This window comes from Bombina bombina, chromosome 8 (genome assembly GCF_027579735.1).
Source record: "Bombina bombina isolate aBomBom1 chromosome 8, aBomBom1.pri, whole genome shotgun sequence".
In the NCBI taxonomy this organism is placed as follows: Eukaryota; Metazoa; Chordata; class Amphibia; order Anura; family Bombinatoridae; genus Bombina; species Bombina bombina.
In genome coordinates, this window is record NC_069506.1 from 38,457,169 (window position 1) to 38,477,864 (window position 20,696).

Below are 20,696 nucleotides of genomic sequence, written 5' to 3' on the forward strand. Positions count from 1 at the left end.
TGATCCACAATATGGGATCATGTCTGCTCGCATCTTAATAAATAGAGCCCTAAGGGGCCGATTTATCAATGTCTGGCAGACATGATACACTACAGCTGTCAGCATTTAGCATTGCACAAGCAGTTCTGGTGAACTACTTGTGCAATGCCGCCTCCTGCAGCCTCAGAGGAGCAGCGGTCTTTAACAGGGGTATTTGGCCCCATTTGGGCCATGATAAATTGGCCTCTAAGGCTCCAAACATTGTCTTTTTTGCTTGTTTGCACCGTGATGAAGTGAAACTGGAATAAAGGTCTGTTTCTAAAGGACATAATAGGTTGGAACTTTAAAATCTTTTGTCAAGTTTATTAAGAACAGGATCACATGTTTTTTAAAAAAGAGAAAATGTCATATTTTAAAAAACAGAACAAAATGCTTTTTGGTTCCTTTAAACGAACTTGCCATGTCTGACATCTCTGTACTCACACGGTCATTATCTTATTTCTAGAAACTACTACTGTGTTTTTTCCGATATAATTTCATCATTGTCATTTTTAGTCATTTGTTCCTGGATTGTAGTCAGATATTGCTTCATCATTTGTGCTTCTGCATGATACAGAGTGAGGCTGGTGACTTACAGAAAACACAAAACAACCACTGAACACTCAACCAATGTTTGAGTTGGACGACAAAAGAAGCTCCTAAGGATCTGTAACTACATTATGAGTGAAGTGTAACAAGGAGCGACCAGTTGCAAAGCTCTGCTCCATCTTTATTATCTGTATATCACCAATGACTACACTATATTTATGTTAGCTACACACAAGAGAGAGTGTGAAGAGGACAAAAAGAGACTTACTCCAAAAACCACGCTGGCAGAAGATGGGATTGATATCATAGGAGCTACTGGGAATTTATTGAAGTTGCTGTAGGGTCAATATCCTAACTCATTGAGAGTAAGGTACTTTCAAGTAAATTATATTTTGAAGTTTAAAGGGACATTATACATAGTATACAATATTCTATTATTTATTGTTCCCCCTTTAACTAAAGGGACATGAAACCCTGTTTTATTGGAGGTTGTCTTCCTTAAGAAATGGGCTGGCATCTTTTTATTTTATAGGAGGGGAGAATATATTAATACAAGACGAACTATAAGAGCAAATACATTGTTTATTTAACTACTCATTTTTTTTCTTTTAAACATATGGATTCCATTGATTTGTTATGGATATTTCAATTAATTAATGGGAGTGTGAAATATTTAAGGACAATCTCAGTTAAACACTTTATTTAATATGAATATTGCATAAATATGCTTTTTGATGTTTTCATCTACTTGACAGCAAAGGGCTCCAATACATACTGTATGTATATATATATATAAAGACATATGTATTTATGTGTTTATATGTGTATATATGTCTGTAAATACATATATACACATATAATTACATATGTACACATAAACATATATATATATATGTTTGTATTTATATTTATATATATATATATATATATATATATATATATATATATATATATATATATATATATATATATATATATATATATATATATATGCATATATATATATATATATTTAGACATGTATATGTATGTATCTCTATGTTAAAGCCATTTGCATGCCAGTTTTTCTAACACCTGAGACATTGATTCCTTATAACTTTTTAATTCCTTTTTCTTTTATAATTTTTATTTAACAGTTTTATTATGAGTGTAACTGTACTGTTACTGTACTGTTACTGTACTGTTACTGTACTGTTACTGTACTGTTACTGTACTGTTACTTGTATTTTTGATGTCTTTTGTGCAACTTTTTTGTATCAGTTAACCAGAGCTCTGAAGTTGCACTATACCAATGCGCATTAAATTCAATTGTGATCAAGCAAACGTGTTTGCTTTCAACTTGTAACATGCGCGCTACTTCTGACACACACAAACTCCTCATTGCTTGCGCCCAACAGTTAGTGCGCCACTCGTAATCAAACCCATTGTATGTTTTGTGATTACAATTACAAAATGTTTTTTTGCCATTAATACCCATGAAGCATAACATTGTTACCTCCTGAAAACAACACAAAATCATTTTTTACTCTTACAATATCTGAATTAAGAAATAAAATAGACACGATTAATGATAAATAAAAAAAGGTGTTTTGGGGGATTTGTTGACTATTTCCATGATGTTTTAAATAATGCATTTTCGGAATATTTTCTAAGTATTTTGTTCAGACTGCTGTTGTCTTTCATTTCCTCTGAGCATGTTATAAATAGCTGAGTGTTTTTGATTTGTAGACGCATCACTTACAGAACTTTTGGCAAGTCACTGTGCAAAATCTCATTCAATGCTGGCTTGTACTGTACAGATATGTCACAACTAATAACTTCATACTACCAAAAAGACTGCTGCAGTCATTTCCTTTTATTCTAATTGTGTGTTTTGTTTTGTAATTAATCAGTTATGTGCTTTTTGTCAATTTCAATACCAGTCTGAACAGCTGGGAAATAGCTGATTTCATGCAATTTGTTTATCATTTAATAACTGTTCTTTCATTTGCATAATAGAATGTGTTAAAGGGATACTAACCCCAAATTTTTTTCTTTCATAGTTCAGATAGAGCAGGCAATTTTAAACAACTTTCTAATTTACTCCTATTACCAATTTGTCTTCATTCTACTGGTATCTTTGCTTGAAAAAGCAGGAATGTAAGCTTACAAGCAGGCCCATTTTTGGTTCAGCAACCTCGATAGTGCTTGCTGATTGGTGGCTGCATGCTCTATCTGAATCATGAAAGAAAACATTTGGGTTCAGTATCCCTTTAAGTGTAAAGCTAGAATATGATCTAGCCTATAGGGCATATGTATCAAGCTCCGAATGGAGCTTGATGCCCCGTGTTTCTGGCGAGCCTGCAGGCTCGCCAGAAACAGCAGTTATGAAGCAGTGGTCACAAAGACCGCTGCTCCATAACCTGTCCGCCTGCTCTGAGCAGGCGGACACACATCTCCGGAAATCAATACGAATAAGTATGATCGGGTTGATTGACACCCCCCTGCTGGCGGCCTATTGGCCGTGAGTCTGCAGGGGGCGGCGTTGCACCAGCAGCTCTTGTGAGCTGCTGGTGCAATGCTGAATACGGCGAGCATATTGCTCACCGTATTCAGTGAGGTCTGGCGGACCTGATCCACAGTGTCGGATCAGGTCCGCCAGCCCTTGATAAATAGGGGCCCATGTCTCCTTGTCTAAACAACTAAAATATATGATTAGATAGAACCTTATTGCATAACGGGGAATCCCAATTGTTTGCTTATAAAAACTTACCTGTGCTTTATATCAGTTCCAAATCTGTAGATGCACACAAGAGGCCAATTTATCAAGATCCGTATGGAGTTTGATGCCCCTGTTTCCGCGTGAGCCTTCAGGTTGCCGGAAACAGAAGCTATGAAGCAGCGGTCTAAAGACCGCTGCTCCGTAACTTGTCTGCCTGCTCTGAGGCCGCGGACAGAAATCAACCTGATCAAATACGATCGGGTTGATTGACACCCCCTGCTAGCGGCCAAGAACTGCTGGTGCAATGATAAATGCCGACAGCGGCATTTATCGATGTGCAGGGGACATGATCGTATCATGTCCACTCGCACTATGATAAATCTACCCCAAGCACTGAGAATACAGAGAGCTGTCTGTACTGTAGGAACTGTAAGATTTAAGTTTACAGTAGGTTATTTCTCTACTTAAATCTAAGATGGGTATTAAAGGGACAGCTAGTCCAAAATAAACTTTCATGATTCAGATAGGACAAACAACTTTCCAATTTACTTTTATCACCAATTGTGCTTTCTTCTCTTGGTATTCTTAGTTGAAAGCTAAACCTAGGAGGTTCATATGCTAATTTCTTAGACCTTGAAGGCCGCCTTTTATCTGACTGCATTTTGACAGTTTTTCACCACTAAAGATTGTTCATGTGTGTCAAATAGATAACATTGTGCTCACACACGTGGAGTTACCTAGGAGTCAGCACTGATTGGCTAAAATGCAAGTCTGTCAAAAGATCAGAGATAAAGGGACAGTCTGCAGAGGCTTAGATACACAGAGAGTATATTAATATAACTGTGTTGGTTATGCAAAACTAGAGAATGGGTAATACAGGGATTATCTATTTTTTAAAACATTAACAATTCTGGTTTAGACTGTTACTATAATATCTAGGGCCCGATCCGATATGCAGCGTCGCCCGCAAAAGCCGGCAACGCTGAATTTTGCGCGGGTTTGGTATCCTATATACGGTGTAACCTTGAAGTTACGCTTGTATATTTCTGCCTTCGCCCGTCGTTTTTTGGGCCATAGGCAGGTATACCAAACCCGCGCAGTTTGGTATCCAATATACAGCGTAAGGAATTACGTGGCGAAAATGGAGAAATCTTACTCCATTTTCACCTTGCCACAAAATGCAGCCGTAGTAAGCCTTACGCTGTCTATTGGAGCCCCGTAACTCCCTAAACTAGCTGCTAAATAAAACCTAACACCTAACGCATGCACAATGTCTATCTACTTGTCAACTGCAATCTGCTAAATAAAACCTAACACCTAACGCATGCGCAATGTCTATCTACCTGTCAACCGCGATCCCCCGCTGCAATCCCTAATAAAGTATTTAACCCCTAAACCGCCGCTTCCGGACCCCGCCGCCACCTACATTAAAAGTATAACCCCCTAATGTGATCCCCCTACACCGTCGCCAGCTACATTAACTACCCCCTAATGTGAGCTCCTACCCCGCCGCCAGCTATATTAAAATTATTAACCCCTAATTTAATCCCCCTACACCGCCGCCAGCTATATTAATTACATTAACCCCTAATTTAACCCCCTACCCCGCCGCCAGCTATATTAATTACATTAACCCCTAATTTAATCCCCCTACCCCACCAACAGCTATATTAATTACATTAACCCCTAATCTAATCCCCCTATACTGCAGACAGCTATATTAAATTAATTAACCCCTAATCTAATCCCCCTACACCGCCGCCAGCTATATTAAATAGATTAACCCCTAATCTAATCCCCCTACACCACCGCCAGCTATATTAACTATATTAACCCTAATTATATTAGGGTTAATATAGTTAATATAGTTATTATATTATATATATTAACTATATTAACCCTAATTATTTTAGGGTTAATATAGTTAATATCGTTATTATATTATATATATATTAAGTATAATAACCCTATCTAACTCTAACATCCCTAACTAAATTCTTATTAAAATAAATCTAATTAATATTAATATTATTAATTAAAATATTCCTATCTAAATCTAAATACTTACCTATAAAATAAACCCTAAGATAGCTACAATGTAATTAATAATTACATTGTAGCTTTTTTAGGGTTTATATTTATTTTACAGGTAACTTGGTATTTATTTTAACTAGGTACAATTGCTGTTAAATAGTTAATAACTATTTAATAGCTACCTAGTTAAAATAATTGCCAATTTACCTGTAAAATAAATCCTAACCTAAGTTACACATACACCTACACTATCAATAAATTAAATAAACTACAAATATCTAAACTAAAATACAATTAAATAAACTAAACTAAATTACAAAAAAAAACACTAAATTACAAAAATAAAAAAGATTACAAGATTTTTAAGCTAATTACACCTATTCTAAGCCCCCTAATAAAATAATAAAGCCCCCCCAAAATAAAAAAATGTCCCTACCCTATTCTAAAATACAAAAGTTAACAGCTCTATTACCTTACCAGCCCTTAAAAGGGCCTTTTGCGGGGCATGCCCCAAAGAAATCAGCTCTTTTGCCTGTAAAAAAAAAAACCACAATACCACCCCCCAACATTACAACCCACCACCCACATACCCCTACTCTAACCCAAACCCCCCTTAAATAAACCTAACACTACCCCCCTGAAGATCTCCCTACCTTGTCTTCATCCGATCCGGGCGATGTCTTCAATCAAGCGGCAGAGAAGAAGTCTTCCATCCGGCGATGTCTTCATCCAAGCGGCAAAGAAGAAGTCTTCCATCCAGCGATGTCTTCAATCAAGTGGCAGAGAAGAGGTCCTCCATCGGGGCGAAGTTTCCTTCCAAGCGGCATCTTCAATCTTCTTTCTTCGCTCCTCCGACGCGGAACATCCATCCGGCACTACTACTTCCCGACGAATGAGGTTCCTTTAAATGACGTCATCCAAGATGGCGTCCGTCGAATTCTGATTGGCTGATAGGATTCTATCAGCCAATCGGAATTAAGGTAGAAAAATCTGATTGGCTGAACCAATCAGCCAATCGGATTGAACTTGAATCTGATTGGCTGATTCAATCAGCCAATCAGATTTTTTTACCTTAATTCCGATTGGCTGATAGAATCTTATCAGCCAATCGGAATTCGACGGACGCCATCTTGGATGATATCATTTAAAGGAACCTCATTTGTCGGGAACTCGTCGTGCCGGATGGATGTTCCGCGTCGGAGGAGCAAAGAAAGAAGATTGAAGATGCCGCTTGGAAGAAAACTTTGCCCCGATGGAGGACCTCTTCTTTGCCGCTTGATTGAAGACATCGCCCGGATGGAAGACTTATTCTCTGCCGCTTGATTGAAGACATCACCGGATGGAAGACTTCTTCTTTGCCTCTTGGATGAAGACATCGCCGGATGGAAGACTTCTTCTCTGCCGCTTGATTGAAGACATCGCCCGGATCGGATGAAGAGTTCTACCCGGCTGGGTGAAGACAAGGTAGGGAGATCTTCAGGGGGGTAGTGTTAGGTTTATTTAAGGGGGGTTTGGGTTAGAGTAGAGGTATGTGGGTGGTGGGTTGTAATGTTGGGGGGTGGTATTGTGTTTTTTTTACAGGCAAAAGAGCTGATTTATTTGGGGAACGCCCCGCAAAAGGCCCTTTTAAGGGCTGGTAAGGTAATAGAGCTGATAACTTTTTTAATTTAGAATAGGGTAGGGAAATTTTTTTATTTTGGGGGGCTTTATTATTTTATTAGGGGGCTTAGAATAGGTGTAATTAGCTTAAAAATCTTGTAATCTTTTTTTATTTTTGTAATTTAGTGGGGGGTTTTTTTAATTTAGTTTAGTTTATTTAATTGTATTTTATTTTAGATATTTGTAGTTTATTTAATTTATTGATAGTGTAGGTGTATTTGTAACTTAGGTTAGGATTTATTTTACAGGTAAATTGGTAATTATTTTAACTAGGTAGCTATTAAATAGTTATTAACTATTTAATAGCTATTGTACCTAGTTAAAATAAATACAAAGTTACCTGTAAAATAAATATAAACCCTCAAATAGCTACAATGTATTTATTAATTACATTGTAGCTATCTTAGGGTTTATTTTATAGGTAAGTATTTAGATTTAAATAGGAATATTTTAATTAATAATATTAATATTAATTAGATTTATTTTAATAAGAATTTAGTTAGGGATGTTAGAGTTAGATAGGGTTATTATACTTAATATATATATAATATAATAACGATATTAACTATATTAACCCTAATATAATTAGGGTTAATATAGTTAATATAGCTGGCGGCGGTGTAGGGGGATTAGATTAGGGGTTAATACATTTAATATAGCTGGCAGCGGTGTAGGGGGATTAAATTAGGGGTTAATACATTTAATATAGCTGGCGGCGGTGTAGGGGGATTAGATTAGGGGTTAATACATTTAATATAGCTGGCAGCGGTGTAGGGGGATTAGATTAGGGGTTAATACATTTAATATAGCTGGCGGCGGTGTAGGGGGATTAAATTAGGGGTTAATACATTTAATATAGCTGGCGGCGGTGTAAGGGGCTCATATTAGGGGTAGTTTAATATAGCTGGCGGCGGGGTAGGAGCTCACATTATGGGGTATGTAATGTAGCTGGCGACGGTGTAGGGGGATCACATTAGGGGGTTATACTTTTAATGTAGGTGGCGGCGGGGTCCGGAAGCGGCGGTTTAGGGGTTAAATACTTTATTAGGGATTGCAGCGGGGGATCGCGGTTGACAGGTAGATAGACATTGCGCATGCGTTAGGTGTTATGTTTTATTTAGCAGTTTGCGGTTGACAGGTAGATAGACATTGCGCATGCGGTAGGTGTTAGGTTTTATTTAGCAGCTAGTTTAGGGAGTTACGGGGCTCCAATAGACAGCGTAAGGCTTACTACGGCTGCATTTTGTGGTGAGGTGAAAATAGAGTAAGATTTCTCCATTTTCACCACGTAAGTCCTTACGCTGTATATTGGATACCAAACTGCGCGGGTTTGGTATACCTGTCTATGGCCCAAAAAACTACGGTCGAAGGCAGAAATATATGAGCGTAACTTCTAGGTTACGCCGTATATAGGATACCAAACCCACGCAAATTTTGGCTATCGGATCGAGGCCTTGAAGTAAATTAGAAAGTTGTTTAAAATTGCATGCTCTATCTGAATCATGAAAAAAATGTGGGTTTCATGTCCCTTTAACTATTTTTCATACCCAAAAATACTTTTAAAAAGTGTGCTTTTGTATCAATGCTAGAAATGTTTTTAGTTTAATGAGCCGTTATAAAAAAGATGAAAGTTGTATTCACTACTCTTTGAACATTACTTATTGTAGCAGTGCATGAAGGGATAATAATTTAACTATGTATAATTTATAATTTGTTTGTTTGCTTTTGCTGTATAAACTAGATCTCGCATAGGCCAGCAGTTGGACTGAAGAAGAGAACCCCTGGATGTGATTGACGGTTTTTGGGAGAAATGCAACAAAATATTGTCGCCCTTCCATTCACGGAAACAGCAGATAACTATTAAAAAGCTGGTAGGGTCACTTAAGTATATACTTATAGGGATTTTAATCATACATATATTATAAGAATATAGGTCATGTATTTAATTAATTTAGCAACCTTTATTATGTTTGAACTTCTGTTGTTGCTATATCTAGAGCTTGTGACCAGCTGTGTTAGGTCATTAAAGGGACGCCACATTACCCAACTAATGATTCACTTAAAAGTGAAGCAGCATATCTGTAAAAAGCTAACTAGAGATATCAAATGAACATCTATACCTTTATATGAAGAGAAGAAAAAGAAACATTATCTACTAGCCAGTAAAGAGTTTAGCTAGGTGGCTGCTTTGTGTAGAAGTTAAAGCCAATACAGGAAGCATAAAATGAAAATGGATTTTCATACCTCTAGGTGTAGTAAGAACTATGGAGTAAGGTTATTTAAGTAAGTGAATTATGGGAGGTAAATCAACATTGTGATACTTATGGAGATTGGGTTACTCCGATCTCCCTCCTCCTCGGAAACCCCCCCCAAAAAAAACAACAATCGCCAGTATTCTTAAATCTACATCATAGCTATAGTTTTGGTTAGAAGTCACCAAAGTGTTGGTATTAGGTTGTGACATTTTATAATATAAACCGGTGGAATAAAAATTATAAAAGAGCATGCCTTTTTACTCTTAGCTGTTTATCGTGGCCCACCCCCATGGCAATGTCTCCATAGTTCCCAGCTCATGCAATGCAGTTCAATTTTATTATTAGCAGCAAATACTGGGCTTTCCCTAGATTCAACATATATACTACGATATTTAGAACTTGGTTCCACCTAGGGCCCTTAGGTAGACACCAAGCCCTAGCAATAGCCAAATTTGACTGCCATAAACAAATAGATGCATAAATTGAGAACATGGGTAGGAGGTCTTCTAGAAAACAAATGGAAAAGTCCTGCCTGAAGGTTCCCTCCACATTCAATACCAAATTTTCTACTATAGAAAAAAGTTCTAGACCAGAGCCATTGAATTTTCGGGCATTCCCACCACATATATGCAATAGTCCCTACCCTACCACATCCCATCCAGTATAGCGGGAAATTTAGATGGGATATCATAAAAAGTCTGAGGGGAGTCTGATGCATCTGTGGGAGAATTTTAAAATAAAGTTCAAAAAAGGTGATGTTATGTATCGCTTTTTTAGTGAGAAGAACTGCAGAAGTCCAAGAGCTTTCTAAAGCTCAAATTGAAGGGACCTTTCTCATTGCCTTATATAGGGGGAAATGCAAAAAAAAGGGTGGTTGTAGTACATCTATATAAGAGGGAGAACATCCTTGGTATATATGTGCCAGTGGACCATCTTCTCTCCAAGTTAGTTACCTGTCTTAAAAGCGTATTCAGAAAGCACCATGATTTAAAAAAACTCTTCAATCTTAGAAATTTGAAATGAAATAATGGGGAAGGAGAGAGACGGGCTTAGAATTCTGCTAAGGTAAATAAAGAGTTGTTGATAGATCATTTACTGAATCGATACTGGATCCTGCCCATATGTCTGGGTGGGAGTCTGAAAGAGCCATTAGTAAACCTGGAATGGAATGAATCAGGGATGGATGAGGAGAAACCCCTTGTGAGTGACACATTTTATACCAGAATTTAAGATTGGAAGTGGTAATATAGTTTTTAGATGTATCCAATTTTCTGGCATGTTTCGGAATCCAAAATAAGATCTCAAAGCGATATTTTAAAAGAGATTGAGGCTTGCTTAAGTGTCAACCATTTGCTGTTGTATGTTGTGTTACACCTGGCTAAAATATGAGCCAATGGAGAGGCCTCATGATACACTATGAGGTTGGGCATAGCAGCTTCCCCTGCCGTAACTGGATTATGTAAAAATTTCATTGCTACTCTAGGGCTTTTCCCTTTCCATATGAATGAATTACACAGTCGTTGAAATTGTATGAAAAGGGATTAAGGGGTAGGAATCGGCAAACAACTAAATAAATACGTCAGTTTAGGTAGCAGATTCATCTTTACAGCAGCAATTCTGCCCCACCATGAAAGACATGGGGAGTTCCAATGTTTCATGAGGTCCCTGAATTTATGCAATAGAGGTTCAAAATTAGACAATATAATTGTGGGGGTATAGTGATAGAAATACTTCAAGATGATATAATTTCTCTGTAGCCCACAAAAATGGATATTGATGTCACAAATTTGAGAGTTCCCTATATTAAATATTGAGAGCATAGGCTAAAGTTCTGGTAAAGTTAAGCTTTATAAAGCTAATCTTGGCAAAATCATTCAGTAAGGAAAACAAGGCTGGTAGTGAAGTGGAAGGATTAAAAGTAAATACTGTCAAGTCATCAAACAATGCTACCTTTTGTAGGCTGCCGTGTAGACATACCCCCTTAACTCAAGCAAAAATTCTAATGGTTTACGCCCATGGCATCATTGCATGATCAAAGAGCAATGGGGAGAGGTGCACCCCTGACTGGTGCCATTAGTTATCGGAAAAGACAGAAGAGCAATCCATGTACTCTTGCCGAAGGGGAGGAATATAGGGCCATAAACATTGAATAAAATTTTGGGGAATCCAAATTTCAGTAAAACCTTTTTCAAGTAAAACCTAGTCTAATGCCTTTTCAGCATCTAGTGATAATTTGAAACATGATTGACCGAGTCCACTAGCCTAAAGAGAAATATTAAATAACCTTCTAGTGTTTTGCCGGCCCCTCACATCACAAGGTGAAGCCAACCTGATCCGAATTAACCAAGTACGGAATAATACTCTTTAGACAATTCTCTAAAATCTTGGCATACAAATTAGGGTCCAAAATAGGTCTAAAGTTGGCACAAACGTAAGGATTTTTACCGGGTTTAGGGAGAGTAATTATTGTAGCTTGTAGAAACTCATCGGGGAAAGCCCCCCCACTGTCCTGCCTTATTAAAAACTCTTAGTAAAGTTGTAGATAATTGGGTTGAAAACACTTTGTAAAAGGTATCATTGTACCCATCTGGGCCTGGAGATTTAGCGTGATTTCAGTTTAGATATAGAAGTAGTGATTTCTTCAATAGTAAAGGGGGAGTTTAAGCTATCAATCTGTTCCCATGAGAGGCCTGGAAGTTTAAGATGAGAAAAAAACTATCTAATTGACTTTAACGTCAGGTATGTCCTGAGTGTGTGAGGAATGCAAATTGTACAGTTAGTAATTTGCAAAGTCATTCCCTATATCTTTAGGGTTCTTAAGAGTTAGTCCTCTAGCTCGCAAATAAGGGATCGAGGACAGAGCAGCATGTTCCCTTAACTTCCTGGCTAATAAATAATCTGCTTTCGTATTCTCTCTTGAACTTTTTGATCTTCCATTGTTTGAAGAGATTTCTTAAGTGACGTTATGTGCGGGGGGAGTTGGTTTAATTGCTCTAAAGAGGCATTCAGTTGTAAATAATGATATATTTCCTTAATGGTAGAATCTTTTAAATCTGGGATTGAAAGTAAATAATCCAATAATCACCATGGGGTTCTAGAGGACATTGAAGACAGCATCAGAAGTTGGATGGTAACTGGGTAATGATCAGACCAAGTGCAATCTCCTATTTGAGATCTTGTGATTTTATCTAACAGTCAAGGGTTGCAAAACAAAATTTGATCCTAGAATAGGAATCATGAACTGGGGAATAAAATGTATAGTCCTTGGTATTAGAATGGAGTGACCATCAAACATTAAATAAGTTAGATTAGGCAAGTAGGGAGAAAAATTGTTTTGAGAGAGTTAGTGTGTATTTATCCAATTTTTGACCCTTAGGGTTTCGTTCGTCTAAAAATTTTTTTAATTTTATCTAGTTGACCTAGAAATTTTTTAAGGTGCTCAACTTGCTTAGAATTGGAACTATAATATGAAGCTAGGGTATAGAAGGTTCCATCCAGTTTACAGACTATAATCAAAAAACCTCCCTGTGGGTCAGAATCAATCAAGACTTGCTCATATGCAATATCTTGATGAATAAGGATGGCTTCTCCTCTTGCTTTTTTAGTATATGATGCTATTTCAATAACTGGGTAAGAAGGGGACCTCCTGTGAGCCAATGAGTCTCTTGTAAGAAAACCACCTTAGCTTGCAGGTGTTTAAGTGAGCGAAAAAGAAGGCTATGCTTTTTAGGGGAGTTTAGACCCCTAATGTTGTGGGAAGCACATACAACTGCCATGTGTAGATTTTGGATATCTTTATATATATATATATATATATATATATATATATATATATATATATATATATATATATATATATATATATATATATATATATATATATATATATAAAAAGAGGTTTATATATTTATCCCCCTCATTATAGAATGTAATACTATGGGCTAGAAAGGAGAAGGGAGGTCAGAAAATGAACAAATTAAATCATCCAAAACTGTGATATAAGGAAGAAGAGAAGAGAAAAAATCTGAAAAATGTCAAAGAACCAATACTCCAAAATAAGAGGTACTGTATAGAAATACTGAAATATATGAAGTTATATACAGTAAGTAGCAGTATTTTCGAGGGAAAATGCAATTGTAGTCTCTGGTGTCTGATAAAAAAAAACAGAGTACTATATGGTATTGGGGGGTAAATATTGGGAGCCTGCCGGGTCTTATAAACTTCTGTCCAGAGTGAAAATACGAGTAAAACAAAAGTTAGAAAAGTTAGAAAGGGGACGACAATGCTTTAAAAAAAAAAGTATTGGAGATATAAGTAATTGATAGAAAAAGGACGGTGGATGAAGGGAGGGGGGACTTACAACCCTATTAGTAAAAGAGGGGAAGGAAAGAGAGAAAACAAAGGTGGGAAAGGAGTGTGAAACATACATCTTGTCTAAAAAACTCAGTTATATATGGATTAATGGCACATAAACATAACAAATTGAGAAATAAAAACATTTAAGCTTATATTATGTAAGAAAAGCGTTGGCAAGCATGAATTGATGCCAAAAGTAACTAAGGTAACTATGATTACATTCATCTAATGACTCAGCACCCCAGCTCTTTAACAGGGGTGGAGAACAAATATGTGTTGTTGAAATAACTGATGTAATCTTAACTGAACTAAGTTAGGAATAATAAGTATTAACCACCTGGCAGCATAGAGAAGTGTAGTAATTTTTCATGAATAGAAAATGTACATCTAACATCTAATTAATGCCTAAAAGAAATAAAGCAACTGTGATTATAAACACCTAGTGGTTTAGCACCCCATCTCTTCTACGAGAGTGTAGAACTAAGATAAATTATTTAAATAATTGGTATAATCTTAACTAAACAAAAATCGTGGTAATATGTGTCGACCACTAAGCACCATAGGTAAGTGTAACAATTTTTAACATGTAGTACAGTGATTTTTAACCTTTTTTTGCCGTGGCACACTTTTTTACATTAAAAAATCCTGTGGCACACCACCATCCCAAAATTTAAAAAAAATCACACATTGTAGCCTAATACAGCATATATATATATATACACATACACACAAACACATACATACTGTATGTATTATGCTGTTATGCCATGCCTCCTACAAACTACCCCTGCACTGGGAGTAAAAAACAAGCAAAGTTTAAAAATATACCTGTATACAGTTAACACCTGTATTATCATATTTAAAGAAATTAAATATGAATAATAACATATATTTAGCAACATAAGTTCTTCTTCACTGCTTGATCCCTTCTACTAGAGAGTAAAAGAAAAGAGAGCTATTGTCAAACAACCTTAAAAGTAATACAAATTCAATTAGGCACAGTCTAAGGGGCCTATTTATTAAAGCTCTTGCGGACCTGATCCGACAGTGCGGATCAGGTCCGCAAGACCTTGCTGAATGCGGAGAGCAATACGCTCTCCGCATTTAAAATTGCACCAGCAGCTCACAATAGCTGCTGGTGCAACGCCGCCCCGTGCTGACTCGCGGCCAATGGGCCGCCAGCAGGGAGCTGTCAATCAACCTGATTGTACTCGATCGGGTTGATTTCCAGCGATTCCTGTCCGCCTGCTCAGAGCAGGCGGACAGGGTTATGGAGCAGCAGTCTTTAGACCGCTGCTTCATAACTTGTGTTTCTGGCGAGTCTGAAGACTCGCCAGAAACACGGGCCCACAAGCTCTGTATGGAGCTTGATAAATAGGCCCCTAAGTCTTGTTTCCTCCTCTGAGGCTTGGGTTCCCAACTATGCGCCCCAGCTCTCAACGGACTTTTAGTTGCACTGGGGGTTGGTGAAGTATTTTCCAAAGCTGGCAAAGGAAAATTAGGCACAAATCTCAATGAACTTTGACTAACAGATGTCATTGTTTGAGGATGTAAGTTCCAAGATTGTATCATATTGTTCCCTGTGAAATGAGACAACATAAGTGTGGTCGTCCTTTGATATAAATAATTTTGTAGGGTAGTCCAAATGTCTCCAAATGTTCTTTGCTGCTCTCTCATTGTTGAAAGTGAGCTCTATATGAAGATCCACAATGGTAGATGCTAGCTTCTCCGAAAAAGAAGCGTGATGGGCATCTAAGATGGACTCTAGACGAGTTCAAAATAAATGCTGGTGAAACAGATGTCTGATCTAAAGTTTGCAAACCCTGAATAACAGTTTCAGAAAATTGTGTTTTTTCAGGGCTGGAGGGTGGCGAGATTCCTTTTTCAGGCTGAAGCAAAGCTGTTGCAAAGTTGTTCAAGTGGTCTATAACAGTGCGCTTCACTGCGTTGACAGCTGTAGCTTTCTTTTTAATGAGATTGAGACATAATGGTATGCAAGAGAACGTCCAATAATTTGTATTATTTATATATGTGAAGCTTGGAATCTTGAGTTGAGGTGCCTGACAAGCTTAACTTTCTGAATGTGCTGGTCCCCTCTATACACCCACTAGGGTGTTGTTTTATGTCTCCATTTTATAGCCTATAACAGCCACAAATAAAGTTTGAAGCCATGTGGCAAGCAGATATCTAATATGTAAACGTTCAATTGTTTGTCCCCTGCAAAGAATTGTGAGAGCAAAACTTCAATGGGTAAAATCCACAAGGCACAATCTCCAGTTTGTAAATGTGAAGTTCACCCACAGCTAGTAAGCAAAGAAAAAATGGGATACTCAGGTGAGTTATGTAAATGCATATGTCTAGCGATCAAGGCGTTAATCCAAGTGTTCAGAAAAAAAAACCAGCCCAAAAAAGAGAAGACAAGTAGCTGCACTGGTGTATATGGATGTAGGAATATAGTGTATATTACTCACAGTTCATGCTCCTAAATACCCAGCCAAAATGGTGTAGATGTTTTTTTTTTACCCTGGAGCGGATTGTATCCAAGATAATCAAGTTGTTTTGGCCCATTGCACAGTTCTTATATAAGCGCAGTCTGATCGGTAGTGCCTCTGCTCTCTCCACTGGAATCTTGGGCCAACTCTGCACAATACCAAGGCCCACTCCTGATTTCCTCTACTGCCTCTCCACCAGGATCTGTTAGAAGCTAATCGTGTCAGCAATAGCGGGCAGGAAGGTTGCCAAGATGGCTACCGGCACCTCTCACTCGCATCTTAGTCTCCTTTCGGCAGGTGTTCCCCACAAGAGTAATAGATCTCTCAATCTTCTTCCATGGGTATCCAAAATTTTCATGTCGGGTTAGCGCACATGAGAAAAAGCGATTGGGTTTGCGAGAGAGTAAGGTGTTTTTTTCTCCATTAAAGGGACAGTTCACCCAAAAAATGTCTCCCCTTTAAATTATTCCCAATGATCCTTTTAACGTGCTAGAGTGTATTAAATTGGTTACAAGTAGCTCCTTTACTCCTATTTCAGCATTTGAAATAGCTGATTTAGCCTGTAATATCGCCACCTACACTGAACAAATTAATACTGGAGTTTAGGCTATTGAATAGCCTAAGTATACACAGCCAGCAGAAGAGATTACACTCTCAGTGGAATGCAGGATAGTTAAGTAATAAAATGATCATTTTCCATTGTATTGAGCTTTGGTGTTCCAGCCAAATAAAAGATAAGGAAGCAAGTCTGTTTACACAAACTTAGAACATAATGAGATCTGATATCACCTTTAAGTTCAACCCATTGTAATAGGCTGTGGTTTCAAAGCACAAAATCAGCTACTTTATATACACAAATAAGCATGAAAATGGGATTTCTCAAATATTTTATACTCTGCAGTTGGTATAACAAGTCATTTAAAATACATTAATGGAAAAACAATTTTACAGTGTACTGTCCCTTTAACTTCTATGGGGGAATACGTGAACGCGCACGTGATATTGTAAGTTTGACATTTTGCGCTCTTCGGGTTAGTGCGCAAGCGATAACAGTTTACTTTCAACTCATAATACAAGCGCAACCCGGCAAGCGCAAAAAGCTTACTTCTAGCGCAAATAACGCTCAAGTGCGAACATTACTTAGCGCTCCACTTGTAAACAGGTTAAATTAATTATAGCAGTTGCTGGAACTGTGCACAGAATACAATTAATATCAGATTAATTAATCAAAGTTCACTACTTTCCTTTTAAGGGATCATAAACCCAAACATTTTCATTCATGACTCAAACAGAGCAGCAATTTTAAACAATTGATATTGAGGGAATCATAGATAGACATAAAATGTGAGTTGAGAGGTAAATAAAATATATCATTTACACATTAAGGGCCAGATTACGAGTGGAGCACTATTTAGCGCTTTTGCTAGAGCACTAGTTGCGCTAGAAGTAAACTTTTTGCGGGCGTCATATTGCGCTCGTATTATGAGTTGAAAATAACAAGTTATCACTCTCGTACTAACCTGACAAGCACAAAAATCCGAACTTACAATATCACGTGCGCGATAACCTATTCCCCTGAAGAAGTCAATGGAGAAAAAAAATGGAAAAAACACCCTACCAGCGCACAAATCTGATCACAAATTCTCTTACGGCTAGATTTAGAGTTTTGTCGGTAACGACCCGCGTAGCTAACGCTGGCTTTTTTCTGGCCGCACCTTTAAAATAACTCTGGTATTGAGAGTCCACAGAATGGCTGCGTTAGGCTCCAAAAAAGGAGCGTAGAGCATATTTAACGCAACTTCAACTCTTGATACCAGAGTTGCTTACGGACGCGGCCAGCCTCAAAAACGTGCTCGTGCACGATTCCCCCATAGAAAACAATGGGGCTGTTTGAAATGAAAAAAAAACCTAACACCTGCAAAAAAGCCGCGTTCAGCTCCTAACGCAGCCCCATTGTTTGCTATGGGGAAACACTTCCTACGTCTGCACCTAACACCCTAACATGTACCCCGAGTCTAAACACCCCTAACCTTACACTTATTAACCCCTATTCTGCCGCCCCCGCTATCGCTGACCCCTGCATATTATTATTAACCCCTAATCTTCCGCTCCGTAAACCGCCGCTACTTCCATTATCCCTATGTACCCCTAATCTGCTGCCCCTAACACCGCCGACCCCTATATTATATTTATTAACCCCTAATCTGCCCCCCACAATGTCGCCTCCACCTGCCTACACTTATTAACCCCTAATCTGCCGACCGGACCGCACCGCTATTATAATAAAGTTATTAACCCCTAATCCGCCTCACTAACCCTATAATAAAAAGTATTAACCCCTAATCTGCCCTCCCTAACATCGCCGACACCTAACTTCAAACATTAACCCCTAATCTGCCGACTGGAGCTCACCGCTATTCTAATAAATGTATTAACCCCTAAAGCTAAGTCTAACCCTAACACTAACACCCCCCTAACTTAAATATAATTTAAATCTAACGAAATTAATTAACACTTATTAAATAAATTATTCCTATTTAAAGCTAAATACTTACCTGTAAAATAAATCCTAATATAGCTACAATATAAATAATAATTATATTATAGCTATTTTAGGATTAATATTTATTTTACAGGTAACTTTGTATTTATTTTAACCAGGTACAATAGCTATTAAATAGTTAAGAACTATTTAATAGCTAAAATAGTTAAAATAATTACAAAATTACCTGTAAAATAAATCCTAACCTAAGTTACAATTAAACCTAACACTATACTATCATTAAATTAATTAAATAAAATACCTACAATTACCTACAATTAAACCTAACACTACACTATCAATAAATTAATTAAATACAATATCTACAAATAACTACAATGAAATAAACTAACTAAAGTACAAAAAATAAAAAAGAACTAAGTTACAAAAAATAAAAAAATATTTACAAACATAAGAAAATATTACAACAATTTTAAACTAATTACACCTATTCTAAGCCCCCTAATAAAATAACAAAGACCCCCAAAATAAAAAAAATGCCCTACCCTATTCTAAATTACTAAAGTTCAAAGCTCTTTTACCTTACCAGCCCTGAACAGGGCCCTTTGCGGGGCATGCCCCAAGAAATTCAGCTCTTTTGCCTGTAAAAAAAAACATACAATACCCCCCCCCAACATTACAACCCACCACCCACATACCCCTAATCTAACCCAAACCCCCCTTAAATAAACCTAACACTAAGCCCCTGAAGATCATCCTACCTTGTCTTCACCATACCAGGTTCACCGATCCGTCCTGGCTCCAAAATCTTCATCCAAGCCCAAGCGGGGGCTAGACATCCATCATCCGACGGCTGAAGAAGTCCAGAAGAGGGTCCAAAGTCTTCATCCAATCCGGGAAGAAGAGTAGATCCGGACCGGCAACCATCATCTTCCAAGCGGCATCTTCTATCTTCATCCGATGAGGACCGGCTCCATCTTGAAGACCTCCATCGCGGATCCATCCTTCTTCTCCGACGACTAGACGACGAATGACGGTTCCTTTAAATGACGTCATCCAAGATGGCGTCCCTCGAATTCCGATTGGCTGATAGGATTCTATCAGCCAATCGGAATTAAGGTAGGAATATTCTGAATGGCTGATGGAATCAGCCAATCAGAATCAAGTTCAATCCGATTGGTTGATCCGATCAGCCAATCAGATTGAGCTCGCATTCTATTGGCTGATCGGAACAGCCAATAGAATGCGGGCTCAATCTGATTGGCCTCCACCTGCCTACACTTATTAACCCCTAATCTGCCGACCGGACCGCACCGCTATTATAATAAAGTTATTAACCCCTAATCCGCCTCACTAACCCTATAATAAATAGTATTAACCCCTAATCTGCCCTCCCTAACATCGCCGACACCTAACTTCAAACATTAACCCCTAATCTGCCGACTGGAGCTCACCGCTATTCTAATAAATGTATTAACCCCTAAAGCTAAGTCTAACCCTAATACTAACACCCCCCTAAATTAAATATAATTTAAATCTAACGAAATTAATTAACTCTTATTAAATAACTTATTCCTATTTAAAGCTAAATACTTACCTGTAAAATAAACCCTAATATAGCTACAATATAAATAATAATTACATTGTAGCTATTTTAGGATAAATATTTATTTTACAGGCAACTTTGTAATTATTTAACCAGGTACAATAGCTATTAAATAGTTAAGAACTATTTAATAGTTACCTAGTTCAAATAATAACAAAATTACCTGTAAAATAAATCCTAACCTAAGTTACAATTAAACCTAACACTACACTATCATTAAATTAATTAAATAAAATACCTACAATTATCTACAATTAAACCTAACACTACACTATCAATAAATAAATTAAATACAATTCCTACAAATAAATACAATTAAATAAACTAACTAAAGTACAAAAAATAAAAAAGAACTAAGTTACAAAAAATAAAAAAATATTTACAAACATTAGAAAAAATTACAACAATTTTAAACTAATTACACCTACTCTAAGCCCCCTAATAAAATAACAAAGACCCCCAAAATAAAAAAATGCCCTACCCTATTCTAAATTACTAAAGTTCAAAGCTCTTTTACCTTACC

General features: G+C 37.3%; 1 protein-coding gene across 1 annotated transcript in view; it reads left to right on the top strand.

The window, feature by feature from the left end:
• Positions 1-619: 619 nt before the first annotated feature.
• The window catches only part of LOC128637968 (interleukin-18), an 85,608-nt gene continuing 65,531 nt past the window's right edge, over positions 620-20,696 (top strand). The window contains exons 1-2 of the mRNA XM_053689854.1: positions 620-937; positions 8,703-8,832. The gene's annotated coding sequence lies outside the window, so the exon portion shown is untranslated. The remainder of the gene's footprint in view (positions 938-8,702; positions 8,833-20,696) is intronic.